General features: G+C 42.7%; 2 long non-coding RNA genes across 2 annotated transcripts; both read left to right on the top strand.

Annotated features, from left to right (window-relative positions):
- The first annotated feature begins 4324 nt into the window (after positions 1–4324).
- Positions 4325–6528, top strand: LOC115386065 (uncharacterized). The gene is made up of 3 exons (XR_003931264.1): positions 4325–4609; positions 4702–4962; positions 6413–6528. It is a non-coding gene; the product is annotated as an uncharacterized LOC115386065 (long non-coding RNA).
- An 874-nt stretch (positions 6529–7402) lies between these two features.
- On the top strand, positions 7403–7827 carry LOC115386072 (uncharacterized). Its single transcript, XR_003931271.1, has 3 exons — positions 7403–7486; positions 7592–7645; positions 7693–7827. It is a non-coding gene; the product is annotated as an uncharacterized LOC115386072 (long non-coding RNA).
- The last annotated feature ends 6269 nt before the right edge of the window (positions 7828–14096 follow it).

Raw genomic sequence — 14096 nt, 5'->3', positions numbered from 1 at the left:
GGATGTTGTCCGGCCCAGCAGCCTTGGCTGCATTGTGTTCTTGACCTCAAACCATGCAGAGAAGGTGATCAGTTAATCTGGAAACAAAGGTTTGGAGTGACACATCTGCAGGGGGCGGAGTTTACAGTCACTGATAGGGATGGGGCGAGATCGAATGCTGCGAAATTGAGTACGTTTATAGGCAGGCAATAACTCTTTATTAACTGGAATATTGACGGAATAATACATTACATGGCGCACAGCCATATAAACACGTGCAAAACCCCGAATATGCTCATACGAGGGCGTACCCAAAAGAAACCTGAGTTAGGTCATAAAATACTAATAATAATGAGTTTCGACTTCTGGCCGTCAGATGTGCTACAGGTAAGCCTCGTGCATATCTGTGAAAAAGCTGAGCTCCCAGAGTTACACTGACGTCTGTCAGGCGCTATTTATAGTAACAGAGTGCAGCGGCGGTCTGTGATTTTTTTCCAAAATGGCGAAATTGACTGGAAAGCCAGAGCAGCGCAGGGGCGGACTTAGGCGAAACTAGGCAGTTGCCTAGGGCCCCAAGTTCCCCATAAAACTCCTCATACACTTATGGTTAATACATTTATTACTTATTTGTACACATGAATTATGTTTTGAATGAAATCCTATCCCTAAAATGCCAGCAGAATGCTTATTGTATTATGTGTGTCTCGGGGCCCCCCCTTCAGTCTCCACTACATTGGATCAGTCCATCTTACTGCGCATGTGCAGAGAGGATCCAGGAAGACAGCAGCAAAACATACGAAAACAAACGGCGTGAAGACAAGAGAAGAGCAGAGAAGAGAAAAGAACAGAAAAGAAAAAGACGATGAAAAGAAGCTCCCCCAGCGGTGCTGAAAAAAGGAGGAAAAAGGAGGAAAGCAGAAAGCTGCTCTCAAAATGCCCCAAAGTGAGACATACTTCACCGCGGCAGCGGCGAGCAGCAGCAACCCACAACGACCCCAATCCAAGTTGTCCCTGACCTCGCCGGCCCCAAGCCAAGTCGGCCCCCGACCAACTCGGCCCGACCAACTCGGTCCCAAGTAACTGTTCCAATGGAACAGAGCACATTTAGAGCAGCTGCACGTTGTTTTTATTTTTTTAATCCTCGTGAATGTCTGTGCATCTCTGCAATCAGCGGATGGTGCGTTCAGGAGCGTCGGAATGTTAATTACTACTGAAAATAACCAGGGTTACAATGGCTACATGTGAAGGATTTGTGTGAGTCCCCAAACCCCCCCCCCCCCCCCCCATCCCCACCTAAACTGACGCCTATGTGCAGATGGTTTTAATGAGACAGATGTTGCAACTGAGGCTTTACTGAGGCTTTACTGTTCATGGTATTTATCATGTTCAAACTTAGTATGAATCAAAATAAAATAAAATACAAATAAAATCAAAATAAAATACAATATCCACAACAACCAGCAAGTGTAACGGCGACGTCAACACCTGTTTGTGAGGGTCAGCTGTCGACGTGTGGAGAAGAGCAACTAGTGAGTGTGTGTTGTCTTCTCATTTGAGAGGGCCCCATTCCTGCCTTTGCCTTGGGCCCCATATTTGTTAAATCCGCCACTGGCAGCACGTAAACATTAAATTCTGCTTTTTGCTGGGAAAAAACAGCAGCAGAAACACTCACCTTGTTGCAGCAAGCCTACAAGGATGATGCTCTGGGGAAGACTCAGGTCCATGAGTGGTTCGGGTGGTTTAAAAAGGGCCAGATGTCCGCGCGTCAGGTCCGCTCAGCTGTGAAAACAATGCTGAGCTGCTTTTCTGCTGTCCAGGGTATCATCCACAGCGAGTTTGTCCCTCCAGGTCAAACTGTAAATCAGGACTACTACATCAAAGTCCTCAGACGGCTCCGTGAGGATGTGAGGAGGAAGCAGAGCGTAGTGGCGGAGTGGAGCCCGGTTGATCCACCACCACAGAGCGCCAGCGGACACGGCGCTGCGCGGCATGCAGTTTCTGGTGAAGAATGAGATGAATCTCCTTTCCCATCTGCCTTATTCGCCAGATGTAGCCTCGAGTGACTTTTTCTTGTTCCCCAAGTTGAAGAAGGAGCTGAAGGGACAGCGGTTTGCAGATGTGGAGGAGGTGACAGAAAAATCGCAGCCAGCCCTGAATGGCACAATTATGCACGGGTGTCACGACACATTCTTGAAGTGGGAGACACGACTGGAGTGCTGCATTAATGCGGATGGAGATTATATAAAGGCGATGGTGATGTTTTATTTTGAAATGTCAGAAATAAAAAGTTACCGTCAAATTCCGGGAACTTTTGGGTACGCCCTCGTATTCATATGGGACCCGGTCGAAAGGGACATGGAATACTGTTCTGCGTATGTTCTATCCGCAAGGAATCTTGGTCTTTTGAGTACACAAACTACTTGTGATACAGTTCAATTGCTACGACGTAAATAAAATGTACGGAAACAATCGTTCAGTTCTTCTCTTTTATTGAAAAAACGGTGCATCGCATCAATGAACATTTTACCACGTCTTGCCGGCTCACACTCTTATTCTTACATGCTGAGAGAGCCTGCAGCGGCTGCGGGGCCATTCTTCCTCTGTGGTGTCTGTGTAAAATAAGGTTGAACATGTAAACAGCACACCGAGTGGCATGAAGTGCAAATGCAGTCATGGCGTCGTCTGTGCACCACGGTTTGAATGGGAATAGGCGAAGTAGGCGGGCCTGGGGGGGGGGGGGGGGGGGGGGGGGGGGGGGGGGGGGGGTGGCCGTACAAGGGGTGCCCTGACGCTCCATGTTCTGTGTGAGTTCCGCACTGCTCCACACAGCTCAGCACCCCCCCCCCCCCCCCCCCCCCCCCCCCCACCCCCCCGGGCTTGTCTCGTTTTGATCTCGTGGACTCAATCTCGCGAGACATCTCGTCTCGTGGAATTTGTATCTCGTCCCACCCCGAGTCACTGATGGAATGGAGTCACTGTGACGTGAATCCTGGACTTCAGTGAAACAGCTGTTCAGTTCTTGTGCAAACTGCCTTTTTGCCCCCTTGCAAAGTTGGTTTAGAAATAAATCGACATAAAAATGAAGAAACACAAAGTTTTCAGAGAGTTAAAGATGTGTTTTGTTTTTCCATCCACAGAGAAACCCAGGGCTACACTGACATCAGGCACCACAACCATCTCAGTCGGAGGCTCAGTGAGTCTTTCCTGCTCTGTGAGAGACTCTGATTGATGGAAATATGAGTTTTACAGAAGAACATCATCAACCAAATGGAAGAAACTAGTTGAAACAAATGTTGGGGACAATGGAGTCATCCAGGTATTTAAAGGAGGAATTTACCGGTGCAGAGGAGTGAGAGAAACATCAGGTTATCTCTCTGACATGAGTGATGGAGCCACCATTCTGATAACTTGTGAGTTCATTATTTTATCATTAATAAATGTGTTTTCTTCATCAGAATAGAAATACTGATCAAACAATGTGTTTGTCTTTGTTTCCTCATATCTGGTGGAAACAGTCACCAACAAGCCTGTCATAACACGACAACCCAGCTGGTCTCAGATATTCCAGGGTGAGAAGATCACTCTGACATGTGAGGTCCAGGGAGGAGAGAAGACTGACTGGTGGTATTCCTGGTGGAGAAATTCAGAATATCTTCAGCAGAAGAGTGAAAAGTTGTTACACTTCACTGCTTCTGAGTCCCTCAATGGAGAGTATGTATGTATGGCCACAAGCAGAGATGACCCTTATTCTTCAACCACATTCAGTGAAGCCTTCACAGTGTCAGTGTTACGTAAGTGATGTTTGTTGGGTTTTCTTGTGTCTGTTAGATTTAGGGATGTCCCGATACAACTTTTTCACTTCCGATACAATACCGATATTGCAACCTTGAGTTTTGGCCGATACTGATATTGGTCCGATACGATATCAGCGCGAATCATACATACTTTATTACTTATTTTTTAATGTGGAATGTTGGAAAAGGTTTGATCAAGTGATGTTACACAGAGAACAACAGTCAGCAACAGTAGACATGAGAAAAAGTGACCCATTTATTATTAACCGATTGATTACAAACATTTTAACCTTCAACATAATATCTGCAGTGCTCTACAGTTGAATAAAAATAAGAAAATAAATACATTAGAATATGCTGAAAAATAGCCTAAATAACTCAAATAAAACCAAATTATACTTTTAAAGTGCAAACAATTCCTGTCCTCTTCAGTTATTTTTTTACTGTCAGTATATGGTGGGAACAACTGAAGGTATGAATGAATCATATAATCCAATCCAACATGTTTTTCATTTTGATTTGAGAAAATAACCTCTCTCCTTCAGGACCAAAGCTCTCTGTGTCTCCATCATGGTTGATTCCTGGAGCTTCAGTCACTCTGATCTGTCACACTGAGCCTCCGTCAGCAGGGTGGAGCTTCTACTGGTTCAAAGCTGTTCCAAACTCTCAGGATTCCTACACCTATGAGCCTCTACCTGGTACCAGCAGTGGGAGAGCAAACAATTCCTTCACAGTTCATGGACAGACACACACAGCAGGATATGCATGTTCAGCTGGACGAGGGGATCCGCTGATTTACACACAACACAGTCGTCCCACATTTGTCTGGTCTTCAGGTCAGTTTGTCTTTCTGGAACACTTGAACTGTTGTCTTCCAGCAGCCACAATAGAAATGCCATCCTTCACTGAGCCTTGATGTTTTGTCCAGGTGTTCATCCATCAGCGTCTCTCACAGTGAATCCTGACAGAGTCCAACACTTCACCTCTGAATCTCTCTCACTGACATGTGAAGGAAACTCTTCCCAGTGGAGGCTGATCCAGTTTCTGACTGACGACTCGCTGTTGAGCTTTCTTCCTCCAGCTACAATCAATGGATCAACATATATTAAGAATGAGGCTCCAAGAAAAGCTGTGTACTGGTGTGAGTCTGGAACAGAGTTCAGCAATGCAGTCAATATCTCCACACACTGTGAGTTGTCTTTTTCTCTGTTAAACTTTTTTGCATGATGACACAGTAGTTAAAAAAACTCTGCCCTCATCCTCCAGTTGGGCCTTGTGTAGTGTTAGCATGTTAGCGTTAGCTGCTTGTCCTGCTGAAGCCACTCGGAAGCTGGCAGGTCTGAAGAGTTTCTTACTTTCCACCATGCTGTGAGTCCAGTTTGGAGCAGATGAACCTGTCACCTGCTGCTCAAGCCACGGGGAGAAGAATCTGGCCATTTCTGGGGATGATAAAAAATGTAATACCCCAATGTATTGCAGCAGCGCTCAGACTACACGACACCTTACATATTGACTATGACCTGAACGGGACCCGCCCACTTGACCTTCTCAGCCAATCACAGCACAATAAATGATCAACTTCTGTTACAGCGATACTTTCGTGCCAATGTCCAACAATAAGTTAATAAGAGTCCATACTTTTCCACTATACTCGCTCACACACACAAATATTCTTATCTTACATACATACATACTTCTCTTACATACATATATTTTCTTTGTATAGATACATGTATGCCTTTTTATTCAGGAGAATGTATGCATGTGAAAGGCTAAAGTGAATGTTTGCGAGAAAATGAAAATATATGTATATGATAACAGACTGAATGTATGTGCAAGGAGAATGTATAAGAGTTTGTTTGTTTCTTGTTTATTTCAGGCCATATCAATACAGTTTAACACAAAATTGACACATTTATAATCAAAACTTCCTGAATGATACCTGAAAAGGAGTGGGAAGAAGAAATACTTGTTGTACTCCCACCCCTGTTCTCTGGCAAAATCATCACATAATTTTTTATGTCGTTTCCTGAACATTCAGCAACAACCGACTTAAAAAAATTTACAATCGACTCAAATAATTACAATCAACTCAAAAGTGGTTAGCCTGAATTCAAACAGTTACCACGGTCTCAAAATCGTTACAATGGACTCAAAACAGTTAAGCAAATCCAAATATACACCAGACATTTTAGTAACCGAGTGACTCAAGAGATAGAATATGGAGATGTGATAATTACATTACATTGAGACATTGATTGCTTACAAACAATGGTAAGGAAGGAATAGCCTTAAATACCAATAGTAATAGATAATAATAACAATGTTAACAATAAAAATAATCATTTTCTTTAGAAAAAGTTTGTGAAAATATATGAATGAGAACATAGAATATATATTGTCACTCTTGCACACATATGTAAAATGAGAATATATGTGCGTGTGTGACAATATATGTACCGTATGTGAAAGGAGAATGTGTTTGTAAAAAGACATCACATTTATTTTAGAGGTGAATTTATGTGTGTGAGAGGGCCACAATGAATTATGTCTTGTACGGCGGCCCCTCATATATTAGTGTGTATTTTCCATCCTCATCATCTCACCTTCTAATGAATGAACTGAACTCTGTTTTCCAGCTGATGGCGTTATCCTGGTGAGCCCTGTGTATCCTGTACCTGTGGGAGAGTCTGTAACTCTCCTCTGTGTCATGAAGACTGGAAATATTTCCTCTGATGTGTTTTTCTACAAAAATAAACTCATTGGAAATGAGACACGAGGAGAGATGAAGATCTCTGCAGTGTCAGAATCAGATGAAGGTTTCTACAAGTGTCAGTACAATGGAAGAGAATCAGCACAAAGCTGGATGGCTGTTCAGTGTAAGTCATCTGCTCGTTATTATTATTGTCATCATTGTTGTGAATACTGGTAGTACAACTGTAGTAATTATTGGTACTAGTGATAACGTACTTGTTTTTTCAAAACCCATTGATCTCTACAGTTACATGCAGGGAAAAAAGCTTTCCGATGTGGACTATTGGGTTGATTTGTGGACTTCTTCTCCTTATTTTTCTGCTGCTGCTGTCGTGTCATTCCAAAAAGACAAAAGGTAAGAGTTCTATTTCCAAGGTTTCACTTATTTTTTTTTTCTTCTCAAATCGAACACTACAGATATATTCTGAGTCAGGATTTTGCTTCAAAGTCGAGATAAAACATTTTGGACTGAAAAATAATATTCCCAAATGTCTTTTTCACAGATTCATGCTTCAACAGGTTGGTATGATTTTTTTTTCTTCCTTTACAACAAACTAAAATTGCTGTTTTTTGTTGAACCTGCTGTATTAAATATTTTGAGGGTTAACAGGTCTCCAAGTTCACAGCAGAGCCAAACTACAGACCACAGCAGCAACCAGCTGGAAGATCAATGCAACACATATGCTTCTCTGATCCCAGGTCAGCTTTAATACAAACTAATGTTCCAACAATGTTGATGTCCACTCAGTTATTTTCAACACTATGAAGCAATCACTGTGTCTCATACATCATCAATTAAATGTCAGAGTTTGGAACAGTCAGTGATCTCAACATATAAAACTGTGTTTCAGGTGAATCTGATAATGCGACATATTCTTCATTAGAGGTCAAGAATGGTGAATATTTGTTGAATGAAAATCCCTATGAGACAATCCAAGAGGCTGATTTCACTGACAGAGGTAGAGGGGGAAAAACTGTTTTTCACACATTTTCACATGAAGCAGTGAGTAAAGTCAGTGATTTAATGATCGTCTCTAAACTTAAACAGTAAAACTGTATTTCAGGTGAATCTGATAATGTGACATATTCTTCAATAGAGCTTCAAAAAGTCAAGAATGGTGAGTATATAAATTTTCAATGACTGAGTTTTCATTCATTCTCACAGTGAAGAAGAACAAACCAGAAGAGAGCAACATTTATTGATGTGAAGACCACATCTTCTGAAGATTTCATGTAGAAGAAAGCAAAGAGCTCTCTCTCTCTCTCTCTCTCTCTCTCTCTCTCTCTCTCTCTCTCTCTCTCTCTCTCTCTCTCTCTCTCTCTCTCTCTCTCTCTCTCTCTCTCTCTCTCCTCTCTCTCTCTCTCTCTCTCTCTCTCTCTCTCTCTCTCTCTCTCTCCTCTCTCTCTCTCTCTCTCTCTCTCTCTCTCTCTCTCTCTCCTCTCTCTCTCTCTCTCTCTCTCTCTCTCTCTCTCTCTCTCTCTCTCTCTCTCTCTCTCTCTCTCTCTCTCTCTCTGTATGTGTGTATATATACGAGGGGGTACCCAAAAATTCCCGGAATTTGGTCAGAAAACAATAATAATGAGTTCCGACTTCTGGCCATCAGATGTGCTGCAGGTAAGCCTCGTGCACATCTGTGAGAAATCTGAGCTCCGAGAGTGACACTGACGCCTGTCAGGCGCTAATTATAGCAACAGAGTGCAGAGGAGGTCTGCGATTTTTTTCCAAAATGGCGACATTGCCTGGGAAGCCAGAGCAGCGCGTAAACATTAAATTCTGCTTTTTGCTGGGAAAAAAACAGCAGCAGAAACACTCACCTTGTTGCAGCAAGCCTACAAGGATGATGCTCTGGGAAAGACTCAGGTCCATGAGTGGTTCGGGTGGTCTAAAAAGGGCCAGATGTCCACGCGTCAGGTCCGCTCAGCCATGAAAACAATGCTGAGCTGCTTTTCCGCTGTCCAGGGTATCGTCCACAGCGAGTTTGTCCCTCCAGGTCACACTGTAAACCAGGACTACTACATGGAAGTCCTCAGACGCTCCGTGAGGATGTGAGGAGGAAGCAGAGCGTAGTGGCGGAGTGGAGCCCGGTTGATCCACCACCACAGAGCGCCAGCGGACACGGCGCTGCGCGGCACGCAGTTTCTGGAGAAGAATGAGATGAATCTCCTCTCCCATCCGCCTTATTCGCCAGATGAAGCCTCGAGTGACTTTTTCTTGTTCCCCAAGTTGAAGAAGGAGCTGAAGGGACAGCGGTTTGCAGATGTGGAGGAGGTGACAGACAAATCCCAGCCGGCAAAAAATGGCACAATTACGCGCGGGTCTGACGACGCATTCGTGAAGTGGGAGACACGGCTGGAGCGCTGCATTAATGCGGATGGAGATTATTTTGAAGGCGACAGTGGTGTTTTATTTTGAAATGTCAGAAATAAAAAGTTACAATCAAATTCCGGGAGTTTTTGGGTACCCCCTTGTAGGGCTGCACAATTAATCGAATTTTGATCATGATCACGATTTTGGCTGCTGCGATTAAATTTAGATGATCGTCACGATTTTTAAATTGAAAAAACGGGCTCTGTTGCGTGTCAAATCAAGCACTTTTTAAATCCAACAATCAGCCAACCACCAGGGGGCGACTGAGGTTAGGGCCTCATCATTACGCCGCCTAAACAGCAAGCGAGTGAACCCCGCAGACAGTACAATGTGGAGAGCAGTAGGCAGTGACAGTGCTGAGGCATCTGGAGGCGAGGACAAATATTAGCTCCGAAACACCCCTAAGACTGTGAGAGGTGTGCCTGTAAATATAAATTTCCTTTAAAAGGGAGTATTTTTCGTTTCCACAGTCACTTCTGCTGGCTCATGTGGGACTGTTGGGTTTTCCATAAGTGCCTCGAAATGACTGTGTTGTGTTTGGCACTATATAAATGAAGCTGAACTCAACTGAATTCAAATTAACGTCAAGAATATGTTGAAGAAGACCACACAGAATACACAAATATTACTATAAATGTCCAATAAAAATGTTCAATGAGGAGACTTCATCACCACCACCAACTGATAACTGTATCCAGATTTATGGAGACTCCACAATGTCTCCACTGAGGAAGGTGGAAAAGAGGGACACACTCTGATCTGTACTTCTCTGATGTGATCAATTATTCTTTCAACTGTTTTTACATCTATTTATGTGCAGTACTTTGTTTCAGCTGTGGGTTTTTTTTTTTAAAGCGCTATAAATACAGTTGAGTTGTGACTGGAGGATAAAATGTAAAACAAAAGTACCGTATTGGCCCGAATATAAGACGATGTTTTTTTTCCAGAAATTGCATCCTAAAAGTGGGGTCGTGTTATAATCACGGACTTACGGTAGATGGTCAATACGCATCCGCGCCGCTAGATGGAGCCAAAGTATCACTGACCAGAGAGCGAGTGGAGCGATGAAATGAGATCAAATGACCTGATGAAAAATGGCGGATCAGCTCGAACAAAGGGGCTCGAACGCTGGACAACTGAGCAAACAACAGAGGCGATATGATACCAACTTTAAACTGATGGTGATCAACGCAGCAGAGTCATCAAACAACTGCCAAGCCGCCAGGAGATCTGGTGGAGCAGAGCCTCGTTCTTATTAGGGAGCACAGAAAAAAACGCCTTACAGAATATTAACGCTATGAGAAAAGCTTTTTGTGGTCCCAGGAGCGACGCTTCAGAGAGACTGATAGAAGGGTGAGTGATTACGTCACTGAAAAACGGAAAGACGGAATGTCCACCACCACAGCCTGATTCAGCTGAAGGAACTGGAAAGTTATTTACATCATTTATGCAGTTTTGACCCCTTGAGGCTTCTTATTTGTTGCTTATTTTGAGAAAGAGAATATATTTTTTATTCATTCAATGCTGTAGTAATATTTTTTTCATTTTATATCTCGTGAAATGTTATCTCAGTTGTGAGTTTGTGAGTTTATAATACTTCTCTAATAAAAAAAGTTGTTTTATGAGTGACCTTATTGTCTTCAACATTTTTTTTTTTTTTTCACAAAATGATCTTTGAAAAATAGGGGTCGTGTTATAATCGGAGTCGTCTTATATTCGGGCCAATACGGTATTTTAAAAGTCAAGCAGAGCCGTTAAAGCTGGGGTTGGCGATTTGAATGAGATACATTTTTTTAAATACTGTTTAAAATGATCTTTATGACCTGATGGGAAGCAATTCATAGCATGTTTTTAAAGTAGTTTGGAAAATATCCGCTATCTACAGCAGGAGTAAAACGGGACAAACAGCAACCAATAGTCTTGAGGGGACACCTTTTTTTAAACCAATCAAATCCCTTCGCCGTTCGACCTGCCCCCTGCGCGTGCATGTACGCGTGCACTGACCCTGGTTCAGTGCGCGCGCAGAAGGACGGAGCGTCGTTGCAGAAAGGCGGAGAATAATGTTTGGGGGTTTACTCACCGTTCAGTGCGCCATAACTTGGTGTAGTGCAAATAAAGAAAAACGAAGAAACGAACCGCTGAGGACAGGTTACGCCAGGAACGCACTGGACGCGGAAGTGCCGCGCGCCGCGAACGTCTCCGCGTCTCCGCTGCCAACGGGAGCTCCTCCAATGGGGTGGGAGCTGGGCGGAGCTAGTTAGGCGGAGCCTTGGGGAGATGCTACATGCTAACGCTAGATTTCCAAGATCGCCAACCCTAGCTTTAAGTATCAAGCACTGAGATTGAAGCTCACACTTTAACCGAGAAATAACTCTGTAGATTTTACATGAATGGTGCATATACTGTATGATAATATAGTTCCCTAAAGGTTACCGAATAAGTATATTTTAGAAATAAATATAATATTTCATCTGCTGTCAATTGATTCCAAGAAGGTTTTACTTTAAAGCAGTTTTTTAATCTCACAGTTATCATTGGCAACATATACCTGGCCTGGGTGAAGTGATGAGCACATGCAATACAATAAAAGTATTTTACATTCAACAAGGTTTTTATGTCTTTAAGACAAGCTTCTGTTTTGATCAGTGTCATCTGGCTGATAGATATGTAGATATGTGTATCATCTGCATAATAATTACGTTAATGGAGTGTTTCATAATGATATTCTCTACAGGGAGCATGTTTAATGTGAAGAGTATAGGTCCAAAGACAGAACCTTGTGGAACTCCATGTTTAGCTTTTTCTGAGCTGAAGTCCCTTTAATCCCATTGATATATTCTCTCTGTAGCAGGATGTCATGATCAACAGTATCAAATGCAGCACTGAGATCTAACAGGACCAGAACAGAGACCAGTCCTTTATCTGAGGCTGTGAGAAGATCATTAGTAACTTTTGCCAGAGCTGTCTCTGTGCTGTGAGGAGCTCTAAAACCTGACTGAAAAGACTGAAAGAGGTCATTGTTATATAAATGGTCACAAAGCTGATTTGCAACAACTTTCTCTAGGATTTTAGAAATAAAGGGAAGGTTAGATATTGGCCTGTAGCTTGTCAGAACACCTGGATCAAGGGTGGGCTTGGTTTTATAACAGCAACCTTAAAGGCCTGTGGGACATAACCTGCTGCTAAATATATGTTGATCTGATCTAATATTGATGAACTAATCAGGGGGAAAATGACTTTCAACAATCTACTTGGGACTGGATCCAACAGACAAGTTGTAGGTTTGGATGAGGCCACAATTGAGGATAACTCAGAGTTCTACGGGATGGAAGCTGAATGTTTCAATTAATACCCGATAAAAGGTTCAGGAAAATATAGAATATACAGTCTATCATCCAAAATGATGACAGAGACATTCTTTGTTGTCAATCATAGCGATCGTTTACTGTAATAAATATTGCAGTAAACACACATGTATCATTTCACAACAATCCTGTTCAACATATTGATACAGCTGAAAGCGGAAGTAGACGTTACTGACCTCTGACTCCTTTTCACTCGACTTTCATTGGAGTGTATTTGTGCAAAGGTCACACTGGAATCTAAAACAAAATCCACAAAAAAAAAAGACCAAATGACAAACTTGTTTCTTTAGTATGGCTGAAAAGACATGGACATCAAATTGTGAGAGGACTGGAGCAGAGAGAACAATCTTGTGCACAAACCAACTTTATCATACTAATGAAATAAAAGAAGCAATGTCAAGTGCGTGTAGGTTTGTGCAGAATCCCCACTTGAAAGGATGTCCCCCAACTGAAGCACGCAGGACTCCAGGTCAGGGGCCAAAAGTATAATCTGTTTTTCTGACCAAACCAACAAACGAAAAAAGGAAAAAATGGCTCAATTTTCCTTTTTTCGTTTTCAATCAAAAACGAAAAAACGGTTTTTTCTTTCTCAATTCAAAACCAAAAACAAAACCAACACAAGCAAATTACGGCCGAATTTTGTTTTTTGGATTTCAATTTTTTGTTTTTTCGTTTCAGGTCTCAAAACGAAAAAACGGAAGCACGTGACCCCTTACGTCACGGGTCAAATGGACTCCCTACCAAAATAAAAGCCTTACTAATAAATGGGTAATAAAAGATAAATTACGTCAAATAGCGTTTTTATTTTTGCACAGCATTTATTGCATACACTACTAGGCTTGTAATAATGTTGGAAAATAATAATAATAATTATTATTATTAACAATAATACCACTACTATTACTACTACTACTACTACTACTACTATGAGAATAATAATAATAATAATAATAATAATAATAATAATAATAATGATTACAGGTCTGCTGCCTGGCCTGCATACATCTAATTCGAGTGTTCACCTTGTTGATAAGTGTGACATGTCTGTTGATCATAAAATACGTGGGTCATTTTAACTTTGTGACATGTCAGCTGCATGGCGTGTGCTGATGAGAAACGTTTCCCTTTTCGCCCAGTAGATGGCAGTGTGAGCCAATTTAGAAGAAAATCCAGCACTCAGTTGAGGGACTGACGGCCCGAACGCACTGGACGCGGTAGCGCCGCGCACGGCGCTTCTGATCGCCTCCCATGTTAACCTATCTGACTGGCCGCACACAATGCGCACAGTGGCGCCGCACGCCCGCTCCGCTTCGTTCTATTTTTCACGCGAGCGCCGAGAGCGGCAACTGTCAAGCTGGATCAAGTAGATCGGACCAGACAGGAAGTCGGAAACAGAAAAGGCAAGAGAATCCGGTCAATTTTCAAAATAAAATAAATTAAATGACGATTAGTTACGGTGTTGCTCGTCCGTCTGTCACTGGGTCTAATCACAAGAGAGATGGACACACACACACACACACACACACACACACACACACACACACACACACACACACACACACACACACACACACACACACACACACACACACACACACACACACACACACACACACACACACACACACACACACACACACACACACACACACACACACACACACACAGCGACAGAGATTCGCGTGATGCAGAAAAAAAGAGGACAGGAGGAGAAAAAGTCTCTCCACAGGTCACCAGAACACACACATCCATCCTGGCAGAGCCAGACAGAGGAAAACCGAGAGCAGACGGATCCAGCCGAGTGCAGTCGATGTGTGACCAGTGCAGAGAGCGCAG

Source organism: Salarias fasciatus, chromosome 3 (assembly GCF_902148845.1).
Source record: "Salarias fasciatus chromosome 3, fSalaFa1.1, whole genome shotgun sequence".
Lineage (NCBI taxonomy): Eukaryota > Metazoa > Chordata > Actinopteri > Blenniiformes > Blenniidae > Salarias > Salarias fasciatus.
The sequence above is the reverse complement of the archived record's forward strand: the minus strand, read 5'-3'. Positions and strand labels throughout refer to the sequence as shown.